We start from the raw sequence: 17,762 nt of genomic DNA, 5'->3' as shown, positions 1-17,762 counted from the left end.
AAATTTTAGAAGTAACGGTCCATGCTAGCCTTCCCTTATCCATGGGTGCCATATTAATCTAAATTAATTGGGATTTTATCCAAAATAAAAATACAATATATTTGCATGGATGATGATTCCCCATGTACGAACATGAATATTATAAGTTATTAATTGTGTGGTTAATTCTTCAGCTATTTACTTAAAAATTAATTAACGTCAATATGGCCTCTACGTGGCACCATGTAAGACGTTTACTCATCAACATGAGCTAGATCTGTCCTCAAAATGACCCAATAGAGAAGCTGCCATGTCATCTTATCTGACGTCCAATGTCTGCTCCTGTAATGACAACCCTTGCTTCTGCTTTCTGGATATCAAAAGGGTCTACGAGAAAATATTGTTAATTATTTTAGCGGTAAAATCTTATAATAATATCAGTGGTACGTACAAGTGCAGTCGCGGTGTGAGAAAACTACTGGCTCACATTTGATAATTATTTTAAAATTAATAATAATTTTATTATTTTAAAATTTTATACTATAAAAATATTAAGAAAAATTAATATGTGCTCACTGTCAATAAGACAAATAATTAATTAATAAAAAAATAGCCAAATCAGCAAAAGCATGGATTAATGCAGAGATTTGAGATTAAACAAAAAGGACAATGATTACATCTTGTACTTGATATAGTAATTAGTTGTCCAAAGTCCAGGGCTTGCTTGGCAAATGGGTTACCCAAAGAAGAGGATGCTGCGTTACGTGTTGGGGTTGACTCAGAAATTAGGTAGATTAATTATCTAAATATTAGATACGAGATCCAATGCATGTGCATAAGGCTAATGCAATTGTTACTGCACTAAGCTACATATGCAAATTATTTAATCATAAAAAAAATTTAAATAATAATGGGGATGATCAAAGGTTATTATTAATTATTTGTTGATAAAGAAGAGCAAACACCTGGTCCCTTGTGAGATACGTCCATAACTTTCTCAAGATTTGGGTCTTCTTAATTGCAATTTATGTCAAAGGAGCATGTGGATCAGGAGATGTCAGTGAGCCCACCAAGTCCAAAGGGATCGGTTTCGGGTTAGTTCTGATTCAAAATCGACAGTTCGGCAACTTTGGGCCCGCAATTAGTATAATTTTTTCAGCTCGAGATGATTTTGGTCGAAATAGTTTTAATTCAATTTTGATTCGAGCTTTAATATTATTAAACTATGGAAAATATTCGAATTCTCTTTTTCATAATTTCATGAAGCTTGCCAAGTCATTGTGCTAATGGCCAGCACCTGAACCTGAACTTAGCTGAGAGAGGAAACCCTGAATGATAGTGTTGCATGATCTTTCAAAATGAACATTTGCTAAGTTAAAAGATCATTCGCAGAAACGAGAATTGCCCATCTCTCCAACGTAAGGAAGAAAAATACCACGACTGGATGTCATTTACCGGCAAACAATTGCTGAACTGGAAGCATTCATCCCCAGATCTGATTATGTATGTTTCCGTTTGGCACAAAGATGGAAAAATAATCCTTCTTTCAAATTGGTCTGCTGCAAAATCAAGTTGGTTCCCTTTCCAGTTGGTCAGCTGATTAAAAGGGGTTGACTTTCTGAGTTATTTATAATTTATCTAAAAAATTATTGGTACAAGTTCTACAATTACTCAAATAAAGAATCGAATTTATATATATGCTTTTCCATATTTTTTTTAGATGTATTATATACTTTCAATATAATTATATATACTTATGTATGTATATATAATTATGAACTAAATATAACTTAATATTATATTTCATTTTTCTATATTTTCTTAATAATTTTAGTTATAAATACTTTAAATTATCTTTTATATATATATATATATATATATATATATATATATATATATATATTAATTTTTAATTATATTTATATCTCATAGTTAAATATTATATGATTAATAAATAATTAAAATATATATTATATGATATATTATTATATTATATAATATATTTAATCCTCCATTATATATGCACCTTATAATTAAATATTATATAATTTAAGTATAGCTAAAAGATATATTATATGATATATTATGTATTAATAACTCAATTCAAAACTTAAATGCTAATTCAAGTATGATTTTTTAAGGAAATAATTACATAAAATTATTTTAAAAACTGAGAATCGAACTGAAATCGTACCGAAACAAACCCGAATCGAGAACTGTACCGAATTAAAACCGAAACAATGAAAAACCGAACCGGAACCATACCGAAATTTCGATTTGGTTCCAATTACTAGGCAAATCTCGAACTGAACTAGAATTGAACACCCCTACTTTCTAGTCAGTCAGCTGATTAAAAAGGGGTTGACTTTCTAAGTTATTTATAATTTATCTCAAAAATTATTGATACAAGTTCTATAATTATTCATAAAACATAGAAATTAGCTTAATTTCATTCACTATCTCTCGACTTTGACAGTTGTTTTATCACCGTCCCTCAATGTTAATTTGTATCACAAAAATCTTATCAGATTCTGTTGGGTATTCTAGCTAAAAGCGGATCTGGACATACTTATCTCTCAATTTTTTTTTTCTCTCTCATCACATGCGTTTCCAAGGTGGTAGAGAGACTGTTCTCCCCAGATGACAAAGAAAGAAATATTTTTTATTGTGTTTAATGTCCAAATCAGCTTCTAGCCGAAGTATCTAACAAAATCTAGCCAAAGGGACTTTAGGTGATTTAAATTGAAGTCTTGAGCATTTTTTAATGCAAATTGAAATTGAATGATAGTGGTGAAATAACCTTGAAGTTGAGGAAAGGTGGATGAAATTAAGCCCATAGAAATTTGGTGAAAAATGGCTACAATGTGAATTCACATTTGCACAAAACCAAAAAACTTAGAGAAGAATTACATAGCCGCCTACTTCATGAACACATTACACCAACAGCATGATCCCAAGCTTATATCTATTTCTTTTAAAATGATTTTTTTTTTAAGTTAAAAACAATTGAATTCTTTCATTTTAAACATTGAAATTGATCAAAAAGAAATCAATTGAATTGAATTATTGTAAAAATCTTGTTTCCAAACAGAGGGATAATAAATGAGTAAAAGAATTACTTGATACTGAAGCAATTTATGCATTTTTCTTGAAATCAGCATTTACCTTGATGTTTCTGTGAATTCTTGCTCAAAGAATGGAAAACTTACAACCTACCACAGGCCACCATAAGATACCTGCATAAACTGCATTCCAACACAACTCTATCATGTCAGTGCTATAAAAGTTAATCCAAAATGTAGGCAATATCTGCACTCTCATCATCATATATTAATTATAATAATTATTATCATTATAATGATAGAGAGAGAGAGAACATTATGTACCAAAGTTTTCATCAACACCTCCCAAATGGAAGAATGCGAAGTGTAGCTCTCCATCAATTTGGGACATCTCTCAGTTGACTTATGAATCAAGTATTCAAGGTTCCCTCTTGAGCACCCTTCAACTATAACAAAATGCCTTAGAATTGTTTAAAGGCTTTAAGAGTGCTTTGTGCCAACACAGGACCCATAAATAGGTGAACACCATAAGCTCAGAAACACATACAGATGCATACCCTACTTAATCGCTTTGGCTTTGCCTCACCTACAGAATGCTAGTGGTATAGACTTCACCAACACATTCACCTATACACAAACACTCCCGCTTATATGTCATGCAAGAAGACTTCAAAAACAGCAGTTTAAAAGCAAAGGCTGAGGACTCAGCGCTATCACATGTAGAAAGAACAATACGAGGACACAGAGTCCTAACTACAGACAATTTGTAGCAACTGAAAATAAAAATTCCCAATATGCTAACTACTCCATATGCTGGATAAAGAGTCAAACCATGCAAAAATCATTTTCGCCTCAGGATCTCCACCTGTCCTCCAATACATGAAGATTTCAAAGTCCTAATGGGGCGAAAAAGAAGTTCTTCATTCTGAAGTTCTTGTCTTCATCATCACCATATTAGATACTACAGCTTCCGAAAATTAGTATCCACTGCAATAAATCTGATGGGCTGCAGACCATCCAGGAAGCAAGGGATTCTAATTGTCTAAATGAAAAAGTTTCATATTTTGCAGGAACCCTAAATGAGATAAATTTTAAATGTTAAGAAACTTCAAACTTCATTAAAAAAAAAAGCCCTTTCTACAAATAAATGCAATAAAATTTCAAGTTTTCAAACTCGAAAACTCTATAAAATAGAATTCTTAGAAATAGATGTTCACTAGTAAGATAGTAGGTAAAATCACTTTTCCAAAGATAATAAACCTGTGGAAAACAATAAGAAGGGAGAGAAGCAAGGCCCTGATGAGCAAACACTGATGGAAATACAGTACAAAACAATTTAGCATAGAAGCAACGACGCTGAAATGGATGGGAGAACACTCATAATGTGAAAATGACGCAACAGGAAAACTTAGACAAACAGCGAATACCATGCCAACCATAACCATCAAAATTCAAGTGGGCATAACTAAAGTGGTATAATGCAGTTAAAATATTAAATAAATAAGACTAAACCTTCAACAGTATGTTGACAAAAGAAGAATTTTGTTACGATCCCATTGCAAGGAAACTTGTATCCCACATTGAAAGTATGGGATTTCAATATTGGGTATTTATGGAATTGGGTTCTCCAACCTCAACAGGTAGCTTGTTGGGTGTGGTTCTTCTAAGTTTGTATTAATGGTATTAAAGCCGTCCACTATGCCTCCTAATTGCAATCGTGCAATGTAGGTGGTGATGCCGGACTAGCAGTGTTCGCCCGGGGGCTAGATTAAGCTAGTACAAAGCCTGCTTGCATAGGCACCAGGGCTGCGGAGCGTGGTGGAACCACATTTGACTCTCTGGAATACAAAAGCATGCTTTAGGCACAAAGTGACATCCATTAACAATGCATCTAGTAAAACCACCACAAACTTTGGCTGATCTACCCAGCATATCTGATAGCCTCATTGTCCATGTTCCACAGCCAACATGAGCCACCATAAGGACCTCTGATCCAGACTGCATGCTTTCATATTACTGGACCTTAGTGATGGATTTGTAGGAAACATCCTCCGGCCAATGGCCAGTTAGGGCAGTCATAACAAATAATGCAATCTCTCCTTCAACTACAAGGGCCAAACCTACCTGAAAAATCAGCCGTATTACTTAATTTAGAGTTTGATGTGCAGTTGTTGCAACTTCTTTTGCCAAAAGTATCAATTTTGGAGCTTTAGCTGAAAGTTGCTCTTCAAACTAATATGGCCAAGCATCTCAAAATTGGCTTTCTAGGGACACCGAAGAGGGCCTCAATAAAAATTTAATATAACTAACCCAAACTTTCTAGTTTTAAAATGAAACACACCAGAAAAAGTAAAATAAAACATACCATATATAGGGACTCATTTCCTCTGGCAAAACCTCTAGTGCCATCAATTGGATGCAGTACCTGCATTGAATTTACAGACTAAGTCATAATAAAGCAGATATATATCCAATAGTAATGCTTAATGCAAATACAAAAGCTGACCTATCAACAAACTATGATGTGACTCCATTTTAAAAACAGAGGACATGCTCAATTACAGGCATTAGAGAGTGTAATTATTAGGCAATGAGACCATATAATATTTACCATTTAAGAGGTGTAAAGCAAATAATTTGAATAACCAGATGCTAAATACATGAAATAACATTTGAAGAAAAAGAGAAGATATTGCCTCAAAATCAATCACATTTTACTTGAGAGCTTTACCTACCCATTATGTGGCAGGCATTGTTCCATAACAATAACATTATTTCCCTCTCTGTCAATCGCTTCCAAGACAATGGTTTATCATTGGAGCTTGCTTTATCAATAAGCACAGTTGCCACCAGTGTTTTTAAAGGCCCGCATGAGGCACAAGCCTTAGCACCTCTAAAGGCAAAAGGCAGATGACATCACAGAGACACGCCTCGGACCAAGCACGGGGCAAGGTGCACCTCTGCTATGTACATGTATGCTTTTATTTTATTTTATTTTTACTGAATTTTACCCACATCAAGCATAAAAGAAAAGGCTATTTCCTCCTAGCACTGTGGCTGTCTCCGGAAAAAAAAAAAAAAGAAAAAAGAAAAAAAGGTGGAAGAGAAGATTGAAAGCTGCTACTGGCCTACTGCCAGTGTTACTTCCTCAGATCCTCCTATCACTGTAGACAATCTCTAAGTACTCTCTCTTTGTTTCCTTCTCTTCTTCTTGTGCTTTACTGCTCTCCTTCTCCCTCTCTCCCCCCCTCACTTGGGTTTCTGCCTTTTTTATAATTTGTCTCGGGACTTTTTTTTTTTTGGTTGCTTTCCAAGCACACAACTCGACCTCTGTGAGCTTAACAAAACATAGCCGGTCCCAAACTCAACATACAAATGGCTGCTATTATTGAGATAAATCTCCCTCTTTGAAGCCAATCTACAGTTACATGTGGAAATAAAATTAATAATAAAAAGTTTTACATAAAATTTTTTAAAAAAATAATTAACAAAATCAGTAAGCTTTAACCTTTGATTCTTCCATGGGGATAATGCAAGTTATATGAAGTTCTAAGGTATCAATAGAAGAGAAGGGATAGGAACCACATCACCTCCTCCATGAGAGATATTGCTAGCGGAATTGCCAGATCTGTGGGCCTATAGCCCTTTTAAATCCTTAAGCCATATGCTTGCTAGTAGAACATTGACACAAAATCTAATCAGAGCACTGCAACCACACATGCCAATACTGTGCATTAGTGATAACAAGATCAATTAAATCCCTTTGCATGAACGCGCATAAAATTGAACTGTGGAACATGATGCCATCTAAGAATTCATTGAATTTGGAGATAGTTTCGCATGTATGGTAGAAAGAATCTCCACCAACTTCCCTGTAATTGTCGTATTGTCAAAGACATGATCATTAGCAAAAGGTCAATTACCTTTGTTCAAACTTTAACAGAAATAATCAGATAGAAATGAAAAGATACCACAACAAAATTAATCTTATTAGGGAAGCACAAGTCCAATTAGCATCAAATGAAAAAATAAACAATAAATAAGAATAAACAAATAAAATTACCTAAGCTAACTAGAACTCCCAATCCAAAATCAGCAATTGTAACAAGAGTCTGGTCATTCTTTTCAATTGGATTCGTCCTTCGCTAGAGAAGAGAGACCCTTTCACCTAGCAATCACCATCACGCATAAGACGTCAATTAACAATGCGAATAAAATACAATAAATAGAATCATGGACTTGACTTGCCTACACATAGTGTATGCACATAGCGTAGGCAAGAATTTTCCTTGAATCATTATTTCTCTAAACTTTCTCGCGTTTTCCCAGCGGACAAACAGAGACTAAAAAAAATACATTGCAGTTGAGAAAAGGACACTTACATCGACACAAAGACGACAAGCCTTCTCCACGACATCCACTGCAGCTAGCTCAAACTTGGTCTCGTGAATTGAAAATGGAAGGCTCAACCTGAAAATTTTACCCTTGCATAGCTAAAATCGCCCTATCCAACCCGCTCAATTAATATTCCCAAAAACATAATCCATTCCAAATACTATTAAAATTTATTTTTAATTCTAATTATTATTATTTAAAATTACTTAAATTTATTTAATTATATACATTTTAATTAATAATTTACATAAAAAATTATTTTTATTAATAATTTATATTTTAAAAATTTAATAATTTCATAAAATATTTAAATTTTATTTTATTTAAAATAAAAAATATAAATATTATTATAAAAAAATATACATTTTATAATTAATTAAATATTAACGAATACCCAATATATAAAGACTCGAATCTATTTTAAATCTAATTTTATACTATATAAACTCATTTTATTATATTTTAATTAGATTGAATATCTATAAAAATTTAATCTTTGCTCTATTCAAAAAAAAAGAAAAGAAATTAATTATTTTGAATAATTATTAAAATATAAATTTTAAAAAAATTATAGAAATAACTATTATATTTATACCTTATTTTTTTTAATTGATCATTTCTCAATTTAGGATATTATTTAATTTCAATAATTTAATTTCAATATGCTAAAATAAAATCTCATCACTTTAATTTTATTTTAAAAAAATTCTTTTAACTTATTATAGCATATTTTTAGGTTTTTTTAAATTAATACTAAATTAATATTTAATTAAAATAAATCTATTAATTATTATTTTTATATAAAAATAAAATATTAATAAAATATTATATATTAATAAAATATTATTATTATTATTATTATTATTATTATTATTATTATTATTATTATTATTCTATGTTGTTACAAATTGAATTTTAATTAATAATAAATAACATATATATAATTAATAATAGTTAAAACAATACAATTTTATTGATAATAGTTATTAATTAATTTAATAAAAAAATAAAAAAGAGAAAAATAAAGAAAATATAGCAAAAAGATAATTTTATTTTTATTAACCTAAAACCTGTTATTATATGTTATGAGGATTTTTTATGAGATAAAACTAAAGTTGATGATTTTATTTTAATAAATGAAAGTGGGGTTATTTAAATGAAATGATATGTTAGACATTTAAGTATTTAAACATCTATTTTTCTCCATTTTTTACCAATTTGATGGGAAGTGTTTTAGACTAAATAAGAGTTAAGCAATAGATTTTTTTTTTTTTTTTGTAATTTTTCTTCCTTTCTCTCATCTATCAATGTCTAAACAAAAGAATTTAGTTCTTTTCTCTTTTTCCATTTCTCTCTTTTTCCATTTCTGTCGATTTTTGATTTTCATGATGAAGAAGGAGAAGAATGGAGTGCGAGTGACCTTACAAGGAAGAATTGTCCATAAGAGGTGCAAAGAAAGAAGTATAACGGCGAATGTATGAAATGGTGGAAACGTGGATAAGATCCATTGGCGGGAGGAGGACATGAACAGTAGAGAAGGCATAAGGGACAGGGGATTTTTCCTTTTCTTTTTATTTTTAAGTAATTGGCTCTAAACTAAGACTTTGGTTGGGAATGATAACGATGAGAGTCAGTGGGTGGGGGTTGCATTCTTATTTCTGGCCACAAGAGTTTGGGGTCGAAATGGAACTTCCCTACTATAGAGCAGAGTGGGTCAAGCGTAGACTTTTTTATTTTAATGGGAGAACTTCAACTCATCTCTAATTATAGAATATCTAGCCAAGGCATGAAGAATCCTAATAAAAGATGGATCATGAAGAATCCTAGAAGCCAAGGCATGGGCAGCATAATTGCAAATTCTCTTAAAAAAGAGAAGGAGACAGACCCGAAGGAGCTGGAGAAAGCTTTGATGTCCGAGATGATGCTATGAATCGAGATTGGAATCATCCTGTGTTGGAGAGCGTGAATGACCATTTAAGAGTCACCTTCAAGGACAATCTTCCTAAAACCTTTGGCTCTAGCCAACAACAAAACTTCCCTGCAAGCTACTCCTCTATAGATCTTGCAAGACCATAGGGATAGCAATGATAATTCCTATGCAAAAGGATGAAGACCCATATTTAATTTTGAGTTCTTTAATTATAAGACTTTATTTAACAATAAATTATGAAATACTCTTCAAACATTATTCCTTCAGAGATTCATACACATGTGAATACAAGAAACATCAAAGTTATATGCTCCGATCATACTCAATATTTTTTTCTATTTAATATGATCATTACTTTTTGTATCTAGAAAGTCTACTGTGGCGTTTCGGGTCCAAATTGTTCATCCGAACTCCAACGAGCAAACAAATAAAATTTGGATATAAGTTCAAATGTGCCCTTAATTTTGTGGAAAGTTCAAATAAGTTGATTTTTAATTTTTAAATTAAATTAGTCTCAAACTTTTTATTTATTTAAGGTCAAATTATTCTTAATTTAAGTAAAATATTATTTAAATTAGTCTGATACATCAAATTATGTCTATGACATGATGTAGCGGGATTACACAATAGTTTTCCATTAATATTGATGTTCTTCTTCATTTTGTACCGTTGACTTCTTTTTTCATTTTTTATTATTTAAAATATAAAAATTAAATTTTTATTATTAAAAAATTGAAAAATAATATTTTATTTTTAAAATAAAAAATAATTTATTTAACCTTAAATGGAAAATTTGACACTAATTTGAAAAAAAAGAAACACTTAATTTAATGTTCTATTTTCTGTCATAATAATAATAATAATAATAATAATAATAACTATGTAGAGATTGCATAAAAAAATAAAAAGTAGAAGAAAGAGATCCTAACCGCACAGGCTTGCACCCAAATCCTACGTTGGCATATGATTGTCCTTATCCGCTTATCGGAATCTCTTTCTCATTAGATGGACACGTGGCTCCAACCCACTGAATCCGACCAAACCCAACCCAAACGGCTCCCAGTTTCCTTCAAGTTTCCTCTAAAATGTGGCCGTCAATGTCAGAACGGTTTCTAAGGCCATGGCACGGTCCGATTTTAAATTTAAATCAGATCGAAAAAGGATTGGAATTGAATTGAAAGATTTTCATTTTCAATTTCAATCCAGATCTCACTTTTGATTTGGGTTCAATTCAGTTTTGATCAAATTTAATAGTCAAAATTTTGTTTTTTCAATTTATTTAAATGAAAATATTCGATTTTCATTCAAAATCGGATCAATCAGTTTGATCTGATTCAAATGGGGTTTCATTCAATTCAAGTTTGATCGATTTTGAGCCGTTTTTATTCTGAGATAGACCGGTATGGCTACTGTTTTGAACTTTACCAAGGTCGGGTTGAGACTGTCGATTTTGATTCCTGAAAGTAAGGGCTCAAAACTGGACTGCATGATCTCAGAGTTTAGATTTCTATTTTAGATTAATCAAATTTATGCCAATTTGATTGTTAAATTTTTTTTTTTTTAAATACCAATTTGAACCGGTCTGACCTAGTTTTTGTCTGATTCAAAAAGAAAAAGCTTAACTCGATTTGGCCCATGAAATTACGGTTTGATTCTAATTCAAATCAAATCAATCCAAATTCAAATTTAAATTTGACCATGACCTGGTCTACCTATGTATATAAAACGAAACCTCCCTAACAAAAATCTTCATTCATAATCATATTGGCAATCTCCTTATCCGGGCGTTGAAGAAATTGGCTATTGTTATATACAACCTTGAGATAAATGAGCAGGGTGGTGTTCCAGGCAGGGATGCGAGTGGTGCAGTGCATGAAAGATCAAGCATCCAAGTATGATTCAACTATAAAGTCTCTGACAGATTCTGCTTGCTCTTCCTCTTCCTCTTCAAAGCAAGCCTGGTGTTTCTCTGGTGCAGTTGATTCTGGTACTATTAAGGCTGCCAAGAATGAGAAGCTTAGGCCGGCTGAGGAGTCTCTCAAGACTGCTATGTACTTGAGCTGCTGGGTTTCTAATTAGTAAAACGAGCATCGCTATTCTCCAAGACGAAGCTGTTTGTGGATTAATTCTTTTGTGTCATTCCCTACTTAGTTGGCTTTGTCTTTTTTACTTTTCATTTTTGCGTCAATAACTAGTTAATAAATTCAATTTCATAAGATAAAATTTTATTTTTTATTTTATAATTTATATTTTATTAATAATTAATAATTAAGTTTTTCTAATCATTCATGTGTATTTCAATTATAGGTAAACTTTGTTTATTTAATTGTATAATCAATCGACAATTTGGTGTTTGTTGATTTTTTTACAACGAGGAATCAAGTTAAAAGGCTGACAGGTAAAGTAAATAAAATAATTTCATCTAATCTTATATTGTTTTAGTATTTTATTTTCTATTTACTATATTAATAATTATTGTATTTATTATTTTGAGAATTGACATGTAATACATGAAAATTTTAATATATTTATTAGTTTACTTGCTTGTGAAATTAGTATTATATTAACTGTTGCAAATATAAAATTAAATGGGAGATCAATTATTGAATGATTATTTAATTACATATTTTGAGAAATATATTTAATAGTATTAATAATAAAGCGATCATGCAATACTTCAAAAAATGAAAACTTATAATCCCTCTTCTCTCTTCTTTGTCCCTTGCTCTTTTTTTTTTTTTTCTATCCCTCTCATCTCTATGTGCAAATCCCATTTCTAATTATCCTTCTCCTTTCCCATCTCTTTATCTTTGTCACGATCCAAAATTCTGAATCGTGACCGGCGCATAATTTAAATATTCTTAAATCATGCAAGTCTTATCAGAGTATTTTGAATGAATATATTATCACTTACTAATCTCAAAAATAGACAAAATTTAAATAAACAAAATGCTGAATAAACATCATAATTATCCCATAAGTAAATTTCAATAAAAACTTAAAGCTCAATAAACTAAACTAATTATTAAATTCGAGTTCGGGCATACCATGAGAACAAATCAAAGTTGTCTCTCTCCAAATGGGTGAATATTTGGATCAGGTTTGAGCTAGATGCTCAATGAATGATAATTATAGCACACAACGGAAATAGGAACAGGGACGCTTGATTAATTTCACAATAAATTTTCTATTCAATAAAATCATGAAATCATTAATAAAATAACTTCATAAAACATATATATAAAAGAAATTCATTCAATAAAAATTTTGGTGATGATAACATCACCACAGGCTAGATGATAAGCGCTAATACCTTCCTCCTCCTTCTATCAATGCATATGATACTAATACAAACCATAAAATGATGTATGACTCGACAATGCAACTTAATACCGTGATAGTCCACACGGCGAGGGGGTATAACAAAATACCAATTCAAAACAGAAAATCAATTTGTACAAATCAATCAAAATCAATAAAAAATTTTAGATAGCAAATGATAACTGATAGTGCAATTTCAATAGTGTATTTCAATAGTTTCAGAGAGTCAATAAAATCAAATCAATCTCAAATCAATTCAGTAACACATCGGTAAATTTTATAGTCAAATATCAATCAATATAAATACATTAAAGGCTAATGGGTCTAATGCAGAGATAGTTGACAAAATCAATTATTTAATCAAAATCGAAATAAAATTCAATAATAAAATAAAGCTCTAGAAAATCATATATAAAATAATTGTTAAAATATTGATTTAAAATTTTATTTAATAACAAACTTAATGCTAAAAAATTTTAAAAGGGACTAAAACGGTGCCATGTACTATAATTACCACTCACATGGAATCTCCAAGACAATAGTTATTTTCAATGGACGAGAGACAATTTCAACTGACTGATTGAATATTTGAATCTCCTACATACCTAAAATATAAAAGAAAAATATTAAATAATAATAAAATAAAATAATTTTAATATATATATATATATATATATAAAGGTGGGACGAATTCAGTTTGCCGATGTGGATGAACAGGGGGACGAAGGTTTATATATATATAATCTAAATTAAAGGTTATTATCTCACAGTAATCATGATCAACCCAATTCAATACCAATGATCAAAGGAAAAAAAAATAAATTTCTAGAGTAGTTGTAACAAATCGAGGAAAGAAAATAAAATCAAATTCACCCATTATTGAATAAGGAATGAGAATTTTTACCTTGAAAACAGAATCGAACGTGATGCATAGAGAAGTAAAAATTTAGGGATTCTCTGTTGAGAGTATTTGATAGAAAAAGGAGGTGACAAACAGGTTTTGAGAGCAAAGTTTAGCAGAAGAGATGATTAGGGTATATATATATTTCAAGAGTTCTATTAAGTGTAGAATGGGATAAGAGTTATTGTTGAACTGGATTGTTCAGATTGCAGATATATATTTAATTTCAAAAATAATATATATATCTAAAAATAAATAAGCAGACAATATAATAAAAAATATATATTTTTTATAAATATATTAAATTATAGTTAGCTAATTAAAATAAAATAATAATAAATAATAAATGTATATGGGTTTTCACATACTTCCCCCCTTAAAAAAAAATTCGGTCCCCAAATTTGAATAGACAAAATTCTAACCTGAAGAATCAAATAAGTTAGGATATTTGGCTCGCATTTCAGAGTCTGCCTCCCATGTGGCCTCACTACTTGAGTGATTATGCCACAAGACTTTGACCAAAGCCACTTCCTTAGATCGGAGTTTCCTAATTTGTCGATCTAAAATCTTTACTGGTTGCTCCTCATATGACATATCATCCCTAAATTGCATGGTTTGAGGTTGCAAAACATGAGATGGATCTGGTACATACTTCCTAAGCTTAGAAATATGGAAAACTGGATGTACATGTGCAAAACTAGGTGGAAGGGCTAACTCCAATTCTCTCCAAAATTTCAAATGGACCAACAAAACGAGGGCTAAGCTTCCCTTTCTTCCCAAACCTCATGATTCCTTTCATAGGGAAAACTCTCAAAAATACATGATCACTAATAATAAATTCTACATCTTTACGCATAACTTCTTTGTCGACTTTGAAAGTCGATCACGAATTAGTCAAACCTTCTCGTTAATTGTATCAACTCTGGTCTAGTAAGCCTTCTTTCTCCAACTTCATCCCAACAAACCGGTGACCTACACTTTCGACCATATAATGCCTCATATGGAGCCATCTCTATACTTGTATTATAAGCAAACTCCACTAAAGGCAAATGATGATCCTCAAAATCCATAACGCATGCACGAAGCATGTCCTCTAATGTCTGTATGGTCCTCATCCGAAAGTTTACTCGTGTTCCTAAAGCTTCTTAGAATTTCTTCCAAAATCCGATCGAGACAATGGAAAGAACTCCATGAAGACTAACAATCTTGTCTATGTATAGATGATCAAGCTTAGGAAAGTCATATGTAGTCTTCATTGGAAAGAAATGAGCAGATTTTGTCAATCTATCCACTATTACCTAGATTGCATTGTAACCACCTCATGTACTGGGTAAACCCATAATGAAGTCCATAGCAATGTGTTCCCAATTCCACTCGAATAGGCAATGGTGAAGTAACCATGGTCTCTAATGTTACAAGTCAAACATTTAGCAACAAAGTGCAACATCCCTCTTCATGCCACCCCACCAATAATGCTCCCTTAAATCACGGTACATCTTAGTTGAACTGAGTGTACTATGTTGGTGAGCCTCTTCCATGATTTCTCATCTCAACTCATCAACACAAGAAACACAAAGTTTAGTGCCATAATGAAGGACTCTATCATCATTCAACATGAATCCTTGTGCTTGACCTTTATGTACATTATCTATAATCTCACACGGTAGAATCCCTCTAATTCGATCAATTAAGATAGGCCTAACTCGAAAATGTGCTAAGAGTGATCCATGATTTGAACTCTACTCCCGATGTAGCAACTTATGTAATTCACCAATCAAAGGCCTCATCTTGGTAGATATATGGGCTAAACTACAGACTTCACCACATTAGCCTTTTCGTGTGTGATCATGGTGCAATCATAATCCTTCACAATTCTACCCATCTTCTTTGCCTAAGATTAAGATCACGTTGGTCAAAGATGTATTTGAGACTTTGTGGTCATGAAGATTTCACAAGTCTCACCATTTTTCAAAGCAAAAATTCCATTTCCAAATCATGAGTTGGATAATTTTTCAACTAACGAGAAGCATATGCAATAACCCGCCCATGCCATCAAAACACATCCTAAACCAATCCTAGAAGCATCACAATATAGTACATAAATCCGGATGGAAGGGCTAACAGTCTTAAGCTCCAAACCTTTTCACAAGCCTCAATTTCACATTCTTGAGAAGTCTTGAACAAACCGTCTATAATACCTGCTAAACCCAAGAAACTATGAATCTGCCAATAAAGCCTCAACTTTCTTCTTATCAACGCACACCCCATCCTTAGATACCCTAGGAAAGCCACACTATCTAACCAAAACTCACATTTTGAGAACTTGGCATATAGCTTGTGTTCTCGTAAGGTCCAAGGACAATTCTCAAATAATGCTCCTCCTTACTCTTTGAGTACACTAGAATGTCATCGATGAAAACTATAACAAATTGATCTAAGAAAGGCTTGAAAACTCTATTCATGAGATCCATAGCATTGGTAAGACCAAAAGACATTACTAGAAATTCATAGTGTCCATACCTAGTCCTAAAGGCCGCCTTGAGTATGTCTTCTTTCTTGACCCTCAATTGATGATAAAGATCAATCTTGGAAAAATACTTTGCACCTTGAAGTTGGTCAAACAGTCATCTATGCATGGAAGAGGATACTTATTACGACCTTATTCAATTGCCTATAATCAATGCACATTCTCAAAGACCCATCCTTCTTCCGCATAAATAACACAGAGCACCCCATGGAGAAACACTAGGCGAATAAATCCCTTATCTAGTAGGTCCTGTAGTTGCTCCTTCAACTCCGTAAGTTTCTGCGGTGTCATACGATAAGGTGGCATAGATATGGGCAACTAAGTCTATACCAAACTCTACCTCTCAAACTGATAAATCTTTTGGAAACACATTAGGAAACTCCTTAACCATTGCAACATTCTCCAAACAACATCTCTAACATAAGCTAGATACCCTTTACACCTCTTTCGTGTAATCGTCTAGCACTCACTACAGAGATAAGATTACTAGAGGCTATATCTCCACAAATGAAAATTCCGCTCTCTGAATTTTAAAGAGTACAACTTTATTATGATAATCCAATGACACGTGACAAGTGGCTAAACAATCCATGCCTTAAATCACATCAAACTCAAACATATCCAAAGAAACAAGATCTGCAACTAATTCCCTATCTCCAATGTGAACTATACATCTCCTATGCACCATATCCTCATAGGTGTTGATACAGATGAAGGATACTCTAACAAAGTAGGTGGTGTACTAAATATCATGGAAAAGTATAGAGAAACAAAAGAATGGTTGTGATTCGGATTAATAGTTTGAGGTGGTACCTCCCTTGTTAGATCAAGGTTTGCACCATTAAGACCCTAAGCCCTAGCTCTCCTCTTACGTTTAACAGACCCAGGCACCTATTCATTTTAATAAACAAGCATTAAATTTGAAAAGGTGAGCCAAATTAAGACAAGTGAAAAGGGACATCTAAAGCAATGATAAAAAAGACGTTGAGGATCCTATGCTAGTTTACTAGACCTCAATCGAGCTCGATACCAACTTTGTCACTAATTTAAGTATTCTTAAATCATGCAAGCCTTATCAGAGTATTTTGAATGAATATATTGTCACTTACTAATCCCAAAAATAGACAAAATTTAAATAAACAAAATACTGAATAAACATCATAATTATCCCATAAGTAAACTGTGGAGTCTCTACAGATTTCAATAAAAACTTAAACTGTTCAATAAACTAAACTAATTATTAGCCCGAGAAAATTCGAGTTCGGGCATACCATGAGAACAAATCAAAGTTGTCTCTCTAAATGGGTGAATATTTGGATCAAGAAAATGTGGTTTGAGCTAGATGCTCAATGAATGATAATTATAGCACACAACACGCTGAATAATTTCACAATAAATTTTCTATTCAATAAAATCATGCTCATCTTGTCAAAATCATTAATAAAATAACTTCATAAAACATATATATAAAAGAAATTCATTCAATAAAAATTTTATTGATGATAACATCACCATAGGATACCTTCCTCCTCTTTCACAGATATCAATGCATATGATACTAATACAAACCATAAACTGCAATGATGTATGACTCGACAATGCAACTTAATACCGTGATAGTCCACTACCAATTCAAAACAGAAAATC

General features: G+C 31.9%; 1 pseudogene; it reads right to left on the bottom strand.

The window, feature by feature from the left end:
* Window positions 1-1,462: 1,462 nt before the first annotated feature.
* Window positions 1,463-8,944, bottom strand: LOC110640331 (putative PAP-specific phosphatase, mitochondrial; annotated as a pseudogene).
* Between the last annotated feature and the right edge of the window lie 8,818 nt (window positions 8,945-17,762).

The sequence above is a fragment of the Hevea brasiliensis genome, chromosome 11 (assembly GCF_030052815.1).
Source record: "Hevea brasiliensis isolate MT/VB/25A 57/8 chromosome 11, ASM3005281v1, whole genome shotgun sequence".
Lineage (NCBI taxonomy): Eukaryota > Viridiplantae > Streptophyta > Magnoliopsida > Malpighiales > Euphorbiaceae > Hevea > Hevea brasiliensis.
The sequence above is the reverse complement of the archived record's forward strand: the minus strand, read 5'-3'. Positions and strand labels throughout refer to the sequence as shown.